Genomic DNA, 16155 nt, shown 5'->3' with positions numbered 1-16155 from the left:
AATATTTTCTTATTTCTTGTTTTTATTTTTATTTTTATTTTTGCTTTTTTTCATAAATTAAGAGGTTATTGGTTTTTATTTAATTATAAAAAATTTTTCAAAAAAAATTTTTCTCTCCCAACCAATGAATCCTCATATCCACCCCAACCTCCAATGGATGACAGACTTCGTGTTATTCTTCAAAGGCAAGAAAGGATGAATAAGAGTGTGCTAAATTTCACGGCCGCCTTAGGCGAGTTAGTAAATATAATAGCTTTCCAATATCCGAGCACTCAAAGAACTCCCATGGCTACATGTGGAGAATCAAAAGAAGAGCAAAGCATAAAGGAGACACTAGAAACTTCGGTGGACAATGAGGAACATGGCTTTGTATTGGAACAAGTGGAGGAAGCCATAATAGTTGCAGAGGAAGAAGTGGTTGAAGACTTGGGAGATGCTGAACCTCCATGGGAAAGTCAAGACATAGAACCTCCTTCCAAGACGGTTGCATTTGATGCTAAGGAGGGTGTACAACCTCCAAGGCAGATCATGGTTGAAGACTTTGTAGAGGTTGATCAAGAGATGGAGATTCAAGAAGAAAAAGCACTACCTCCCATGCCCTTGGTAAGTAATGAAGAAGAGATTGAATTGGAAGAAAGCTACCAAGAGGAAGAGGTTGAAATTAAAGAAGTTTGCAATGAGGTGGAAATTGTCAAAGAGCACAAGGGAGTGGAGCTTGAAATCACCTTGCCAAAGTTATTGGAGACCCCTCCCCCTAAGTTGCCATCATCCTTCACAACATTCAAGTGGGTAAAATTCATATCCCTTAGCTTTCTAATCCCACTTGAATATGGGCTACTGGAGACGGATGGTCAACTTAGAGCTCTTTGTGGCATTAAGAGTAAGAGGAAGATGGTCAGTGGTAAGAATTGTCCTGCAAGGTTTATTATGGTTGGAAGCTTTAAGTTTAAACGCAAAGGTTGGTGTAAAGCTCAACTGAATAGGTCTAGGAAGTTGGTTGGCCGCTTTAGTGAGAATTCAGATTGCTTGCCACCCGGATGGAATCATGATGATCAACAAGAAGACGGGTGCAATAGCAAGGTTTGGCATCCTGGAATCTGTTCTGACATCCAACACCCCGGGAGCCTAAGAATCTGTTTCAAGCTTCTTTATGACTTTACATGCCTAATTTGGGACCCCGGAGGTTACTGGAGATACAAACATTAGTGGAGATTCCTGGATGAGTTCAAGCACAAGCCACCATAACAGGAAGCTCACCAAATGTCCAACTTAAGGACTTTAACTAAAAGTGCTGGGTGGGAGACAACCCACCATGGTATGATCGTTCCTTTTTCATTTTTATTTAGTTTTATTTGTTTCCGAGTTTTATTTTATTTTATTATATTGAACCTGGAGTTTTGCATCACATTCATATTAACACTGCATTCTGCATTTTTTTCAGATTTAAAAAAAAGGGCACGCACGCGATGCGGCAGCGTCGCTGACGCGTCCACGTCACTAGTGCAATGGGAAGAAAAGAAAACGAACAGAGAGTCACGCGAGAGCGTGGCTGGAGGCGCGCCTTTAGCATAATTTGACCCCATGCGACCGCGTCGCTGACGCATCCGTGTCAGGTGGGAACATTGGCCTCCCACGCGACCGCGTCACCCACGCGGCCGCGTGACCTGAAAATCGACGTCAAAAGGGTGCATGGCCGAAAGATGAGCTGGAGTGATGCTGGACTGGCGCTAGACGCACAGACCTTACCACGCGAACGCGTGCCCCATGCGTCCACGTCATATCCCAATATTGGCCAACCACGCGATCGCGTCCCCCACGCGACCGCGTCACCCTAAAAATTGGCAATATGAGCTTCAAACAGAAAGTTACGCGATAGCGCGGTTGCCCTCACGCTAGTGGCACAGATCGATCCACGTGACCGCATGGATGACGCGTCCGCGTCATTTCATAGAAGCGCTATCCGCGCGACCGCGTCACTCACGCGTCCGCGTCACAAGCAGCGCACAGAATACCCAGATCAGCCAATTATCTTATCTTTTCTTCCCCAATCCTAATTTCTTCTATCTTTTCTTCTTTCTTCTTTCTTTCTTACTTTATTTCTTTCACTTCTCATTCTTCTTATATTTTATTTTATTTTATTTATTTGCATACTTTCATTCATTGCATTTTAATTTTGTATATTTTTTATTTTTCTTTTCTAAATTTATTATTTTACCATTGGTGTTCAAATGTTCTTATTCACCTGCTATATCTTTTCTGGTATTATCTTAGTGCTTATGACTTGTTTTATTCTGATTGGGTAACATTATTTAAATCAATGATAATCTTTTATGATATTTGTACTTCTCTTGCATTGATATGAACTTATACTATCTTGCATTACCCACATTTTCCTCTCCTTGATTGCAAATTTTGCACCACTAGTATGCCATGTGCTTATATTATTTTCTCAAGTACATATTGAAGCTTCCATGTAAATGAGACCCTTATCAATTGGCATTAACCCACCCATACTTCATTTATTTTCTTATTTTTATTTCTGGGTTACTTTTCTTCCCTTTTTCATTCAGGATGGCCACTCGAAAGGGAACCGGAAGACGTTTACATGGGGAGACAGACAAGTCCATCTGCAAAAATCTTCAGAGAAAAGCATCAGTTGGAACAACCCGTCCACTTGCACATCTTAGCATGCACCGAGGACGGTGCAATCTTTAAGTGTGGGGAGGTCGATACCGATCTCTATGGGTTAGTTACTCTTCCATCTTAACACCAATGGTTTATTTTCCTTGTTAGTGGTTGTATTTGCATATTTGTTTGATTTTTTTGCATATTTTACCACTTGATTAAAGTATTATTTTCTTTTTCAAAGAAACCTTTTAGAGCATTTCACTAATTTGAATAAAATTTAATGTTACACTTGTTTGAAGAAATATTATACTGGAACATGGTTTAGAGCTCGAACACACAAAACCTGTGAGATTTTTGAGCCTATTTGAATTGGTTACATTTTACCAACAAATATTTTATTTTTGGTGTGTGTTTTTCTCTCTAAAATTGTGATCTTTGTCTTGCTTAATTCTATATTTCCATTATTTGATGTATCCATACACTTACATGATTGAGGCCTTATTTCACTGAGCTTACATACCCATATGGCCTTATCCTTTTATTATCCTTTGCAAACCAATTTGAGCCTATTTTACCCCTTTGTTCTTTACTTTAGCACATCATTAACTCTAAGCGAAAAACAATAATGTCCTTAATTTGAATCCTTGGTTAGCTTAGACTAGTGAGAGTGCCCATGAATTAAGTATGGGGAAAGTTGAATTTGAAAATGTTTGGTTTGAGAATTGAGTATGTTATATATCTTTATGAAGATGTGAAAGAAATGTTTAGGACATGTTCATGCATTCAATAATTTAACCATATGCATTAAAAAAAAATAATAATAATAGAAAAAAAAATAAAAAAAGAAGAAGAAAAAGAGAAAAAGAAGAGAAAAAGAGCAAATAAATAAAAGTGGACAAAAATGCCCCAAAGTAAGTGGTGAAAGCAATGCATATGTACTGTACTTGAAATTAGAATGCATGAATATGCGGAAAACATGGCTAATGGATAGTTAGATGTGGTATTATGATTATATGGATTGTCTAAAGTTAGGTGGAAAGTTTAAGTTAATTAAGGATTCAGATTTTAGTCCACTTGACTAAATACAATCCTACCTTGACCCTAACCCCATTACAATCCTTAAAAGACCTCTTGATATGTGTATCTGTGCATTAAATTTATGCTAATTGTTAGATGAAGAGCAAGCCTTAGAAAGCAAGGTTAGTAGAGAACTGAGAGAATCGAACCTTAAACACTTGAGTGATTAGAGTGTATACACTACCAGTGAGGGTTCGATGCTCAGTTCCTTATTCCCGGCTTTCATGAGCTATTTTCTTCTTGCAAGTCTATTTGTACTTCATTTTCATGATTTGAATTAGTGAAATTCAGTTCATAATTCTTCTTGAAGGATTTGTTTACTTTTAACTAAGTAGGTAAAAGCATTTAGCATTTAGTTGCATTCATAGGTTGCATTTCATACATTCTACCATTCCTCTTCATCTTTATAGCTTCTCTTGAGCTTAGCATGAGGACATGCTAATGTTTAAGTGTGGGGAGGTTGATAAACCACTATTTTATGGTTTATCTTGTGCTTAATTGAGTAGATTTTATCAACTCTTTACCCACTTATTCATACTATTTGCATGGTTTCACATTTACCTTCCTAATTATATGCTATGATTGAAAATATGCTTCTTTGGCCTTAAGTTCCCTATGTTTTATCCTCTCTTATTACCATTAGATACCTTGATATGTGTGTTAAGTGTTTTTAGAGATTACAGGGCAGGAATGGCTTAGAGGATGGAAAGGAAGCATGCAAAAGTGGAAGGAATACAAGAAGTTGGAGAGATTGCTAAGCTGTCCATCCTGACCTCTTCGCACTCAAACAATCATAACTTGAGCTGCAGAGGTTCAAACGACGCGGTTTCAGTTGCATTAGAAAGCTAACGTCTGGGGCTTCGATTTTATATATAATATGCCGTAGTTGCCCTGAAGATAGGTGACGCGAACGCATCATTTATGTGGATGCATCGTAGTGACGAAAATCAGCGTGTTTGAATTCGCAACCAGCGAATTCTGGGCTGTTTCTGACCCAGTTCTCGGCCCAGAAAACACAGATTAGAGGCTATAAAGTAGAGGGATTGCATCCATTCATAAACAAGCTCTCATAATTCACTTTTCATAGGATTTAGATGTAGTTTTTAGAGAGAGAGGTTCTCTCCTCTCTCTTAGGATTAGGATTTAGGATTTCTCTTAGTTTTAGGAGTGACTCTCGATCCCAGGTTCAATGTTCCTTTTATTTACTTTTCCAATTTAATTTATGAATATCCATGTTAAGATTTGAATATTTTATTTAATATAATTCGAGGTATTTTAGACTTATGATTGCTCTCTTTAATTTATTAATGCTCTCTGTTTATCCAAATTATTTTCATTCAAGTATACTTTCTTCCCGTTTGGCTTGGGTTAAATAATTGGTGACTCTTGAGTTATCAAACTCATTGTTGATTGAAAATTGGAATTCTTCAAGAATTAATTCGAGTTCCAATAACTCTAACTTTTCCCAAGGAAAGACTAGGATATGAGGAATAAAAATTAATTCATCCAGTTAACTTACCTTCATAGTTAGAGGTTAACAAAGTCGGAGAAGAATCCAATTCTCATTACAGTTGATAAGGATAACCAGGATAGGACTTTCAGTTATAATACCTTGCCAAGAGTTTATTTTATTATTATTATTTTATTTTTCTTATCATTCAACATACTGCTTCCTTACTTTCTAAAACCCCTAATTTACAAGACTCATAAGCAATAATAAAAACATACCTCCCTGCAATTCCTTGAGAAGACGACCCGAGGTTTAAATACTCGGTTATCAATTTTAAAAAGGGATTTGTTACTTGTGACAACCAAAACGTTTGTATGAAAGAACTTTTGAAGGTTTAGAAACTATACTTGCAACGAGGATTTATCCGCAAATTTCTAGACCACGCAAAAGTTCTCTCATCAAAATGGCGCCGTTGCCGGGGAATTGCAAACGTGTGCCTTATTATTGGTTATTGTAGATATTTGCTTTTCACTTGTTTTTATTTTTGTTTTTATTTTTAATTTTTTCATAAATTAAGAGGTTATTGGTTTTTATTTAATTATAAAAAATTTTTCAAAAACAATTTTTCTCGGTGTTCATCTTAATCTTCAAGTTGTTCTTCGTGTTCATCTTGACCTTCAAGTTGTTCTTAGTTGTTTTCTTCGTTTTGATCTAAAAATTTTTAAGTTTGTTGTCATTTTTTTGTTTTTCTCTTTCCTTATTAAATTCAAAAAATTCAAAATTTAAAAATCAAATTTCAAAATTCAAATTTAAAAATTTTCAAAATTCAATTTTAAAAATTTTTTCAAATTTCAAATCTCAAAATTCAAAATTCAAATTTTCAAAATTTTCAAATTTCAAATTTCAAAATTTAATTTTCAAATTCAAAATTTAAATAACCTTTTAATTTAAAATTGTTTTTTTTATTTTTAATTTTTATTTGATACTATGAACTCTCACCCCTTTGGCTATGAGTCTGGTTACAATTATGTTACAGGAAGAAGAAATTACAATGAGAACAGGCATCAAGGTTAGAACAATCAAAGATGGGAGGAGCCACAAGGATTTGATCAACCTTCATGGCAACAACCACCTCCAATGGACTATCAACAACCACCACCATATGCCTATGAACCCTTTCCTCAACATGACTTTGGACCACCATACTCACAAGCCCCTTTCCACCATTCACCTCCATATGACCCTAACCCGCATCCACCATACCAACCACCTTATGAGCCAAATGAACCATACACAGAACCACCACCTTTCCAGCACAACTACTCTCATGAACCACCACCTCAATATTCACCATCTCCATATCATTATCAAGATGAACCACATTCCTATTATGAACCCTCTCTCCCAACCAATAAATCCTCATATCCACCCCAACCTCCAATGGATGACAGACTTTGTGTTATTCTTCAAAGGCAAGAAATGATGAATAAGAGTGTGCTAAATTGCGCGGCCGCCTTAGGCGATTTAGTAAATATAATAGCTTTCCAATATCTGAGCACTCAAAGAACTCCCATGGCTACATGTGGAGAATCAAAAGAAGAGCAAAGCATGAAGGAGACACTAGAAACTTCGGTGGACAATGAGGAACATGGCTTTGTATTGGAACAAGTGAAGGAAGCCATAATAGTTGCAAAGGAAGAAGTGGTTGAAGACTTAGGAGATGCTGAACCTCCATGGGAAAGTCAAGACATAGAACCTCCTTCCAAGACGGTTGCATTTGATGTTAAGGAGGGTGTACAACCTCCAAGGCAGATCATGGTTGAAGACTTTGTAGAGGTTGATCAAGAGATGGAGATTCAAGAAGAAAAAGTACTACCTCCCATGCCCTTGGTAAGTAATGAAGAAGAGATTGAATTGGAAGAAAGCTACCAAGAGGAAGAGGTTGAAATTAAAGAAGTTTGCAAAGAGGTGGAAATCGTCAAAGAGCACAAGGGAGTGCAGCTTGAAATCACCTTGCCAAAGTTATTGGAGACCCCTCCCCCTAAGTTGCCATCATCCTTCACAATATTCAAGTGGGTAAAATTCATATCCCTTAGCTTTCTAATCCCACTTGAATATGGGCTACTGGAGACGGATGGTCAACTTAGAGCTCTTTGTGGCATTAAGAGTAAGAGGAAGATGGTCAGTGGTAAGAATTGTCATGCAAGGTTTATTATGGTTGGAAGCTTTAAGTTTAAACGCAAAGGTTGGTGTAAAGCTCAACTGAATAGGTCTAGGAAGTTGCTTGCCCCCTTTAGTGAGAATTCAGATTGCTTGCCACCCGGATGGAATCATGATGATCAACAAGAAGACGGGTGCAATAGCAAGGTTTGGGATCCTGGAATCTGTTCTGACATCCAACACCCCGGGAGCCTAAGAATCTGTTTCAAGCTTCTTTAGGACTTTACATGCCTAATTTGGGACCCCGGAGGTTACTGGAGATACAAACATTGGTGGAGATTCCTGGATGAGTTCAAGCACAAGCCACCATAACAGGAAGCTCACCAAATGTCCAACTTAAGGACTTTAACTAAAAGTGCTGGGTGGGAGACAACCCACCATGGTATGATCGTTCCTTTTTCATTTTTATTTAGTTTTATTTGTTTTCGAGTTTTATTTTATTTTATTATATTGAACCTGGATTTTTGCATCACATTCATATTAACACTGCATTCTGCATTTTTTTCAGATTTAAAAAAAAGGGCACGCACGCGATGCGGCAGCGTCGCTGACGCGTCCGCGTCACTAGTGCAATGGGAAGAAAAGAAAACGAACAGAGAGTCACGCGAGAGCGTGGGTGGAGGCGCGCCTTTAGCATAATTTGACCCCACGCGACCGCGTCGCTGACGCGTCCGTGTCAGGTGGGAACATTGGCCTCCCACACGACCGCGTCACCCACGCGGCCGCGTGACCTGAAAATCGACGTCAAAAGGGTGCATGGCCGAAAGATGAGCTGGAGTGATGCTGGAATGGCTCTAGACGCACAGACCTTACCACGCGAACGCGTGCTCCATGCGTCCACGTCATATCCCAATATTGGCCAACCACGCGATCACGTCCCCCACGCGACCGCGTCACCCTAAAAATTGGCAATATGAGCTTCAAACAGAAAGTTACGCGATAGCGCGGCTGCCCTCGCGCTAGTGGGACAGATCGATCCACGCGACCGCATGGATGACGCGTCCGCGTCATTTCATAGAAGCGCTATCCGCGCGACCGCGTCACTCATTTATTTGCATACTTTCATTCATTGCATTTTAATTTTGTATATTTTTTATTTTTCTTTTCTAAATTTATTATTTTACCATTGATGTTCAAATGTTCTTATTCACCTGCTATATCTTTTCTGGTATTATCTTAGTGCTTATGACTTGTTTTATTCTGATTGGGTAACATTATTTAAATCAATGCTAACCTTTTATGATACTCGTACTTCTCTTGCATTGATATGAACTTATACTATCTTGCATTACCCACATTTTCCTCTCCTTGGTTGCAAATTTTGCACCACTAGTATGCCATGTGCTTATATTGTTTTCTCACGTACATGTTGAAGCTTCCATGTAAATGAGACCCTTATCAATTGGCATTAACCCATCCATACTTCATTTATTTTCTTATTTTTATTTCTGGGTTACTTTTCTTCCCTTTTTCTTTCAGGATGGCCACTCGAAAGGGAACCGGAAGACGTTTACATGGGGAGACAGACAAGTCCATTTGCAAAAATCTTCAGAGAAAAGTATCAGTTGGAACAATCTGTCCACTTGCATATCTTAGCATGCGCCGAGGACGGTGCAATCTTTAAGTATGGGGAGGTCGATACCGATCTCCATGGGTTAGTTACTCTTGCATCTCAACACCAATGGTTTATTTTCCTTGTTAGTGGTTGCATTTGCATATTTGTTTGATTTTTTTGCATATTTTACCACTTGGTTAAAGTAATATTTTCTTTTTCAAAGAAACCTTTTAGAGCATTTCACTAATTTGAATAAAATTTAATGTTACACTTGTTTGAAGAAATATTATACTGGAACATGGTTTAGAGCTCGAACACACAAAACCTGTGAGATTTTTGAAGCTATTTGAATTGGTTGCATTTTACCAACCAATATTTTATTTTTGGTGTGTGTTTTTCTCTCTAAAATTGTGATCTTTGTCTTGTTTAATTATATATTTCCATTATTTGATGTATGCATACACTTACATGATTGAGGCCTTATTTCACTGAGCTTACATACCCATATGGCCTTACCCTTTCATTGTCCTTTGCAAACCAATTTGAGCCTATTTTACCCCTTTGTTCTTTACTTTAGCACATCATTAACTCTAAGCGGAAAACAATAATGTCCTTAATTTGAATCCTTGGTTAGCTTAGACTAGTGAGAGTGCTCATGAATTAAGTATGGGGAAAGTTGAATTTGAAAATGTTTGGTTTGAGAATTGAGTATGTTATATATCTTTATGAAGATGTGAAAGAAATGTTTAGGACATGTTCATGCATTCAATAATTTAATCATATGCATTAAAAAAATAATAATAATAATAGAAAAAAATAAAAAAAAGAAGAAGAAAAAGAGAAAAAGAAGAGAAAAAGAGCAAATAAATAAAAGTGGACAAAAATGCCCCAAAGTAAGTGGTGAAAGCAATGCATATGTACTGTACTTGAAATTAGAATGCATGAATATGCAGAAAACATGGTTAATGGATAGTTAGATGTGGTATTATGATTATATGGATTTTCTAAAGTTAGGTGGAAAGTTTAAGTTAATTAAGGATTCAGATTTTAGTCCACTTGACCAAATACAATCCTACCTTGACCCTAACCCCATTACAACCCTTAAAAGACCTCTTGATTTATGTATCTGTGCATTAAATTTATGCTGATTGTTAGATGAAGAGCAAGCCTTAGAAAGCAAGGTTAGTAGAGAACTGAGAGAATCGAACCTTAAACACTTGAGTGATTAGAGTGTATACATTACCAGTGAGGGTTCGATGCTCAGTTCCTTGTTCCCGGCTTTCATGAGCTATTTTCTTCTTGCAAGTCTATTTGTACTTCATTTTCATGATTTGAATTAGTGAAATTCAGTTCATACTTCTTCTTGAAGGATTTGTTTACTTTTAACCAAGTAGGTAAAAGCATTTAGCATTTAGTTGCATTCATAGGTTGCATTTCATACATTCTACCATTCCTCTTCATCTTTATAGCTTCTCTTGAGCTTAGCATGACGACATGCTAATGTTTAAGTGTGAGGAGGTTGATAAACCACTATTTTATGATTTATCTTGTGCTTAATTAAGTAGATTTTATCAACTCTTTACCCACTTATTCATACTATTTGCAAGGTTTCACATTTACCTTCCTAATTATGTGCTATGATTGAAAACATGCTTCTTTGGCCTTAAGTTTCCTATGTTTAATCCTCTCTTATTACCATTAGATACATTGATATGTGTGTTAAGTGTTTTCAGAGATTACAGGGCAGGAACGGCTTAGAGGATGGAAAGGAAGCATGCAAAAGTGGAAGGAAAACAAGAAGTTGGAGAGATTGCTAAGCTGTCCAGCTTGACCTCTTCGTACTCAAACAGTCATAACTTGAGCTATAGAGGTCCAAATGACGCGGTGTCAGTTGCATTGGAAAGCTAACGTCTGGGGCTTCGATTTGATATATAATATGCCATAGTTTCCTTGACGATAAGCGACCCAAACGCGTCATTCATGCAGACGTATCGCAGTGACGAAAATCAGCGTGTTTGAATTCGCAACCAGCGAATTCTGGGCTGTTTCTGACCCAGTTCTCGGCCCAGAAAATACAGATTAGAGGCTATAAAGTAGAGGGATTGCATCCATTCATAAACAAGCTCTCATAATTCACTTTTCATAGGATTTAGATGTAGTGTTTAGAGAGAGATGTTCTCTCCTCTCTCTTAGGATTAGGATTTAGGATTTCTCTTAGTTTTAGGAGTGACTCTCAATCCCAGGTTCAATGTTCCATTTATTTACTTTTCCAATTTAATTTATGAATATCCATGTTAAGATTTGAATATTTTATTTAATATAATTCGAGGTATTTCAAACTTATGATTGCTCTCTTTAATTTATTAATGCTCTCTGTTTATCTAAATTATTTTCATTCAACTAGACTTTCTTCCCTTTTGGCTTTGGTTAAATAATTGGTGACTCTTGAGTTATCAAACTCATTGTTGTTTGAAAATTAGAATTCTTCAAGAATTAATTCGAGTTCCAATAACTCTAACTTTTTCCAAGGAAAGACTAGGATCTGAGGAATAAAAATTAATTCATCCACTTAACTTACCTTCATAGTTAGAGGTTAACAAAGTGGGAGAAGAATCCAATTCTCGTTACAGTTGATAAGGATAACCAGGATAGGACTTCCAGTTATGATACCTTGCCAAGAGTTTATTTTATTATTATTATTTTATTTTTCTTGTCATTCAACATACTGCTTCCTTACTTTCTAAAACCCCTAATTTACAAGACTCATAACCAATAATAAGAACATACCTCCCTGCAATTCCTTGAGAAGTCGACCCGAGGTTTAAATACTCGGTTATCAATTTTAAAAAGGGATTTGTTACTTGTGACAACCAAAACGTTTGTATGAAAGGACTTTTGAAGGTTTAGAAACTATACTTGCAACGAGGATTTATCCGCAAATTTCTAGACCACGCAAAAGTTCTCTCATCACGAACCATGCAAACAGTTCAACTCTTGGAGGAACCAATCCTCTCTATATGGTACTAATGAAGTTGTAGCTTGTGATGTCCTCCGAAAGAGTCTCTTTCTGCAACACCTGCATAAAGGAATTAGTAGAAAAAACACCTGTCCTGTTAAATTTTCATATAATTGTATCCTCTCTATTAGATACTAGTCTGACTAGCTGTAATCTCTCATGAAGTTGATTGAGTAACTCTAGCTCCCATTGGAATAATTCTCTCCTCCACTGAAAGTTCCATATCCACTCTAACCCATCCCAGAATCCACAGTCCCCTATGACAGATCCTTGTTGATTTGAAATAGAGAAGAGTCTCGGAAAACTATCTTTCAAAGAGCCACTTTGTAACCAATCATCCTACTAGAATCTAATACGTCTGCCATTTCCCAACTCCATAGACAAACCACTGATCATCATATCTCTTACCTCTTGTTCTCTAATATTAAGTTGGAAAATATCTTTCCACGGGCCACCTCTTGATGGTAAAGGCTGTTTTGACAACATTACAGATAGGTTCAGCTGATTACAAGAACAAACAACCTTCTTCCACAACGGGAAATCTTCCTTCGAAAAGTGCCACCACCACTTGAACAGAAGCGACACATTTCCGATTAAAGCATCCCCCACCCCTAAACCGCCCAACTTTTTCGGAGCTTGCACCAATTCCCATTTCACAAGAGGTAAACCATTATTCCCATCTTCTTTACTCCATAAGAACCTTCTTTGTAGCCCTATAATCCTTTCTAAGAGCTAAAGATGGGACTCTTCTCCAATTGAAATTGGTTTAAAATCACTTGGCTCATCATCTCCTTCTGTTGTTCCTACAATGGATGGATTGTTCTTGTACATGCTTTCTACATAGTTATCTCAACTTGTTCTACATACTTGTGTACAAAGTGAGTTCCTTGAAATTTCGTTTAGAACTTTTATCTTTATCTTTTGTTTTGGTATGTGTTTGTCAAATGCTAATAATTGATATATGTGTTTTCCTGTTGTTATTGGTGGTACTCTTTTAGGGATATTGAAAGATTGATAGCAGTTGGGGATAATTTGATCTTGGCGATTTTTATACATACTTATTTATACAACACCACTTGATTTTGCAGTGCGTTGTTTTCGTTGAAGGTGTCGTAGCGTGAATTTTTCACTCTGATCATTGTGGTGGCACTGTGATTTTGAAGTATCCAACAAGAGAATAGTGAGTAGAATATTCTAACCAAGCAATTATGCTATTTCGTATTTGTATGCAAATGCTGTGTTTGTTGAAGTATGCAATTTTTTTCACTTAATATAGTAATGTTTTTGTTCTTTGATTGGCACCATTTTATAATTTATATCAAGTGCACTTTAGATTTGTGATATATGATGATATTGTATATATGTTTCTAGGAAGCTAGTTTCATTGGGTTAAATAAATTAATTTGTTCATCATACTACTTTTTTAGCTTCCTCATGCTTCTGATGTTGTTAGTCTTTGTTCAATATAGATCACTCATCAGATTCATATTCCTTATCTGAAAAATTGGCCTTCTCTCTGTTTTTCTCTCTTTATTGCTTTTGTTTTCTTATAGATTTGGTAGGGACAAGAAGAGAGGAATTTTTTTGTCATAGAATTGAGGAAAAATGTTATTACTCTTTTCATTGCCTTCTACCAAGTTTTCCTTTTCATTGTATATACTCAAGTTGAGTTGAATGCCACCACTTTTTCTAAAAGTGGTTAGACGCTTGGAATCTTTTTTGCGAACATGTATGGGCCTGGCTTCACAAAATATCATTTTAGACTTTCCAACTTTGTGCTGTTGTTGACTATGAATGATATAATATATCCTTTTCTCTCCCAATTTATGATTATGTTTTGTTTTTTAATACCAAAGTGAAGGGTAGTTTACCAATTCATTGCATCAGCATAAGAATGATGAATGATCTACATCAGCTTTATTTTTTTAACTAACCCTACAATATGTAATTCTTGCATATAACCTATTTGATAAAGTGTCTAAAAAAGAAAATTATACTTTAATCAATTTTTTTGTCTTGTGCAGAAAACTTTGTAATTACATTTTGGGAAATATCCAGAATCAAAATTAGATATGGCAAGGCAACAATTAGGAGTGCTGAATGCACTCGATTTGCAAAGACATAGTGGTACCCTTTCACAGCAATTATGACTGCTGGCATGGGATTTTTCACAGATGCCTATGATCTTTTCTGCATCTCCCTTGTCACCAAGTTGCCTAGGAGCATATACTACATAGATATAAAGGATCCAAAGCCTGGTGTTCTGCCTCCAAATGTGCAAGCTGCTGTGACAGGTGTCGCGCTATCCGGCACTCTAGCAGGCCAACTTTTCTTTGGTTGGCTTGATGACAAGATGAGAAGCATAAATTACTTTCAAGTTATTTTCCTCCACCACTTTCTTCACCTTTTAGTATGTATGCCTGAAATGAAATTATCATAATGTAATTTCAATTAAAAATTTAAAATTCTTTTCTCATTTATTTCGATATAGTGTTTCAATAACTGAGGCTTGTTGGTAAAGAAATTTGTTTGGGAAATTTGGTTTAAGATGAATAAAATTAGACTTTTATATAAATTTGTGACTATCTCTTTATAAACTCTTGAAATATCTTACTTTTTCTGGTAGATTCTTTTATTGATGATAATGAGGTTAACTGTATGATGTTAAACTGCATGCATGGAATAATATCAAGTTATATATGATCTTATTGATTCTGAAGTTGTAAGGATAAATGCTTTGTTGAACCAGATACATTATGTTGTGGTCTTTGTTTTTCCTGTTTTCTTCAGTTGGCCTGTTTTTTAATATTGCAAGTTCATTCAATAAGAAAACCACTCTAAGCTTCCTTTTTTTCCCAGTCTTTTCAGCATAAAAGCTTATGGCTACCACGAGATTCTGGTTGCTTAACTAGAGAATTCTTCAAGAGTCGAACAAAAGTGCGACTGTTAGTGGTTTATGAATACAAGTGAACCAGAACCACTCAGAAACAAGAAACAAGCAGTTGAAGCCATTGGTGGTAATCCATTTTCAGGTGTTTCCCATGTGAATGTTTTTCCATGGGACACCAATTCAGGGTTTCACTCTATTACATGTCAATTTTCTGACTAGCTTTTTGGATCTGATCCCCGATAGGCAATTAATTTGGTTGATGAAACTCTGCTATTAACTAGAAGTGGAAGTTTGAATGTGGCTAGGAGGGATACTGAGAATCAATGGCATTTCTTAATTCTCTTCTTAGAAATTCATTTTTGTTTATGTTTATAAATTTCATTTACACAGTCGTTGCATATATAGAAATGACATGGTAAATTTGGTTTGAATTCTACTAATTCTATTCATTAATTTTTTAAAAATGATATTCACATTTTTGTCAATGTTTTTGATTGTTTTTGGAGCGCATTAAAGTACATGTAAAAGCATATACAAAGATTATTTTAATTTAATAAGGATAAAGCCACACTTTTAAAGCGTGGTAATATGTTTAAAGCATAGCCATATATTCTCCTTCCGGCACGCTTTTAAAGCGTAGCCAAAACCAACCCATTAGACACGTTTCTTAAAGCATGGCTCTATGTCTATTTTTTGGTACGCATTTAAAGCGTGGCAATAGATGAAAGCGTGCCAATAGATTGACAAAAACGTGGTAATAAAGCAACTGGCACGTTTGCATATGTGACCCTTTCAAAAGCGTGCCAATATCTCGGAAAGCATGGAGAAAAGCTATCGCTTCACTTTTTTGCACTTTTTGGCACGCTTTAAAAGCGTGACAAAATGTTGATTTCCTTGTAGTAAAGGCCCGTGCCTCAATTTTTGCATTAATTTCAAAATTAGAATCATAAAAATAGAATTTGAAACACAATCATCAAAAAAGAATTAAGAAAACCCTAAATCATCACTAACAATTTCAGAAGCAGAAGCAGTAAAAAAACCATAACATTAACCATTTCAAAAAATAGCAAAAGTAGTAAAAATCCTAATTCATCGCCAACAATTTAAAAAAAAATAGCAGAAGCAAAAGCAGTAAAAGAAACCCTAATTCATCACTAATAATTTCATGAATAATACCCCAAATAGGTCCCCAAAGATTTGGCGGTCCGACAGATTTGTCCCTCAGAAAAATTAACTAGGTCCAGGATCCCCAAGATTATTAGGTATATGCCATATAGGTCCCCAAGCCAGATTGAACCGGTTAACACGACACTCTCTCT

General features: G+C 36.4%; 1 long non-coding RNA gene across 1 annotated transcript; it reads left to right on the top strand.

The window, feature by feature from the left end:
* LOC107611877 lies at window positions 12670-15267 on the top strand. Its single transcript, XR_002352648.1, has 3 exons — window positions 12670-12824; window positions 12945-13126; window positions 14872-15267. It is a non-coding gene; the product is annotated as an uncharacterized LOC107611877 (long non-coding RNA).

The sequence above is a fragment of the Arachis ipaensis genome, chromosome B08 (assembly GCF_000816755.2).
Source record: "Arachis ipaensis cultivar K30076 chromosome B08, Araip1.1, whole genome shotgun sequence".
NCBI classification, from domain to species: domain Eukaryota; kingdom Viridiplantae; phylum Streptophyta; class Magnoliopsida; order Fabales; family Fabaceae; genus Arachis; species Arachis ipaensis.
Note: the sequence above shows the minus strand (reverse complement) of the source record. Positions and strands in the feature narration are given on the sequence as shown.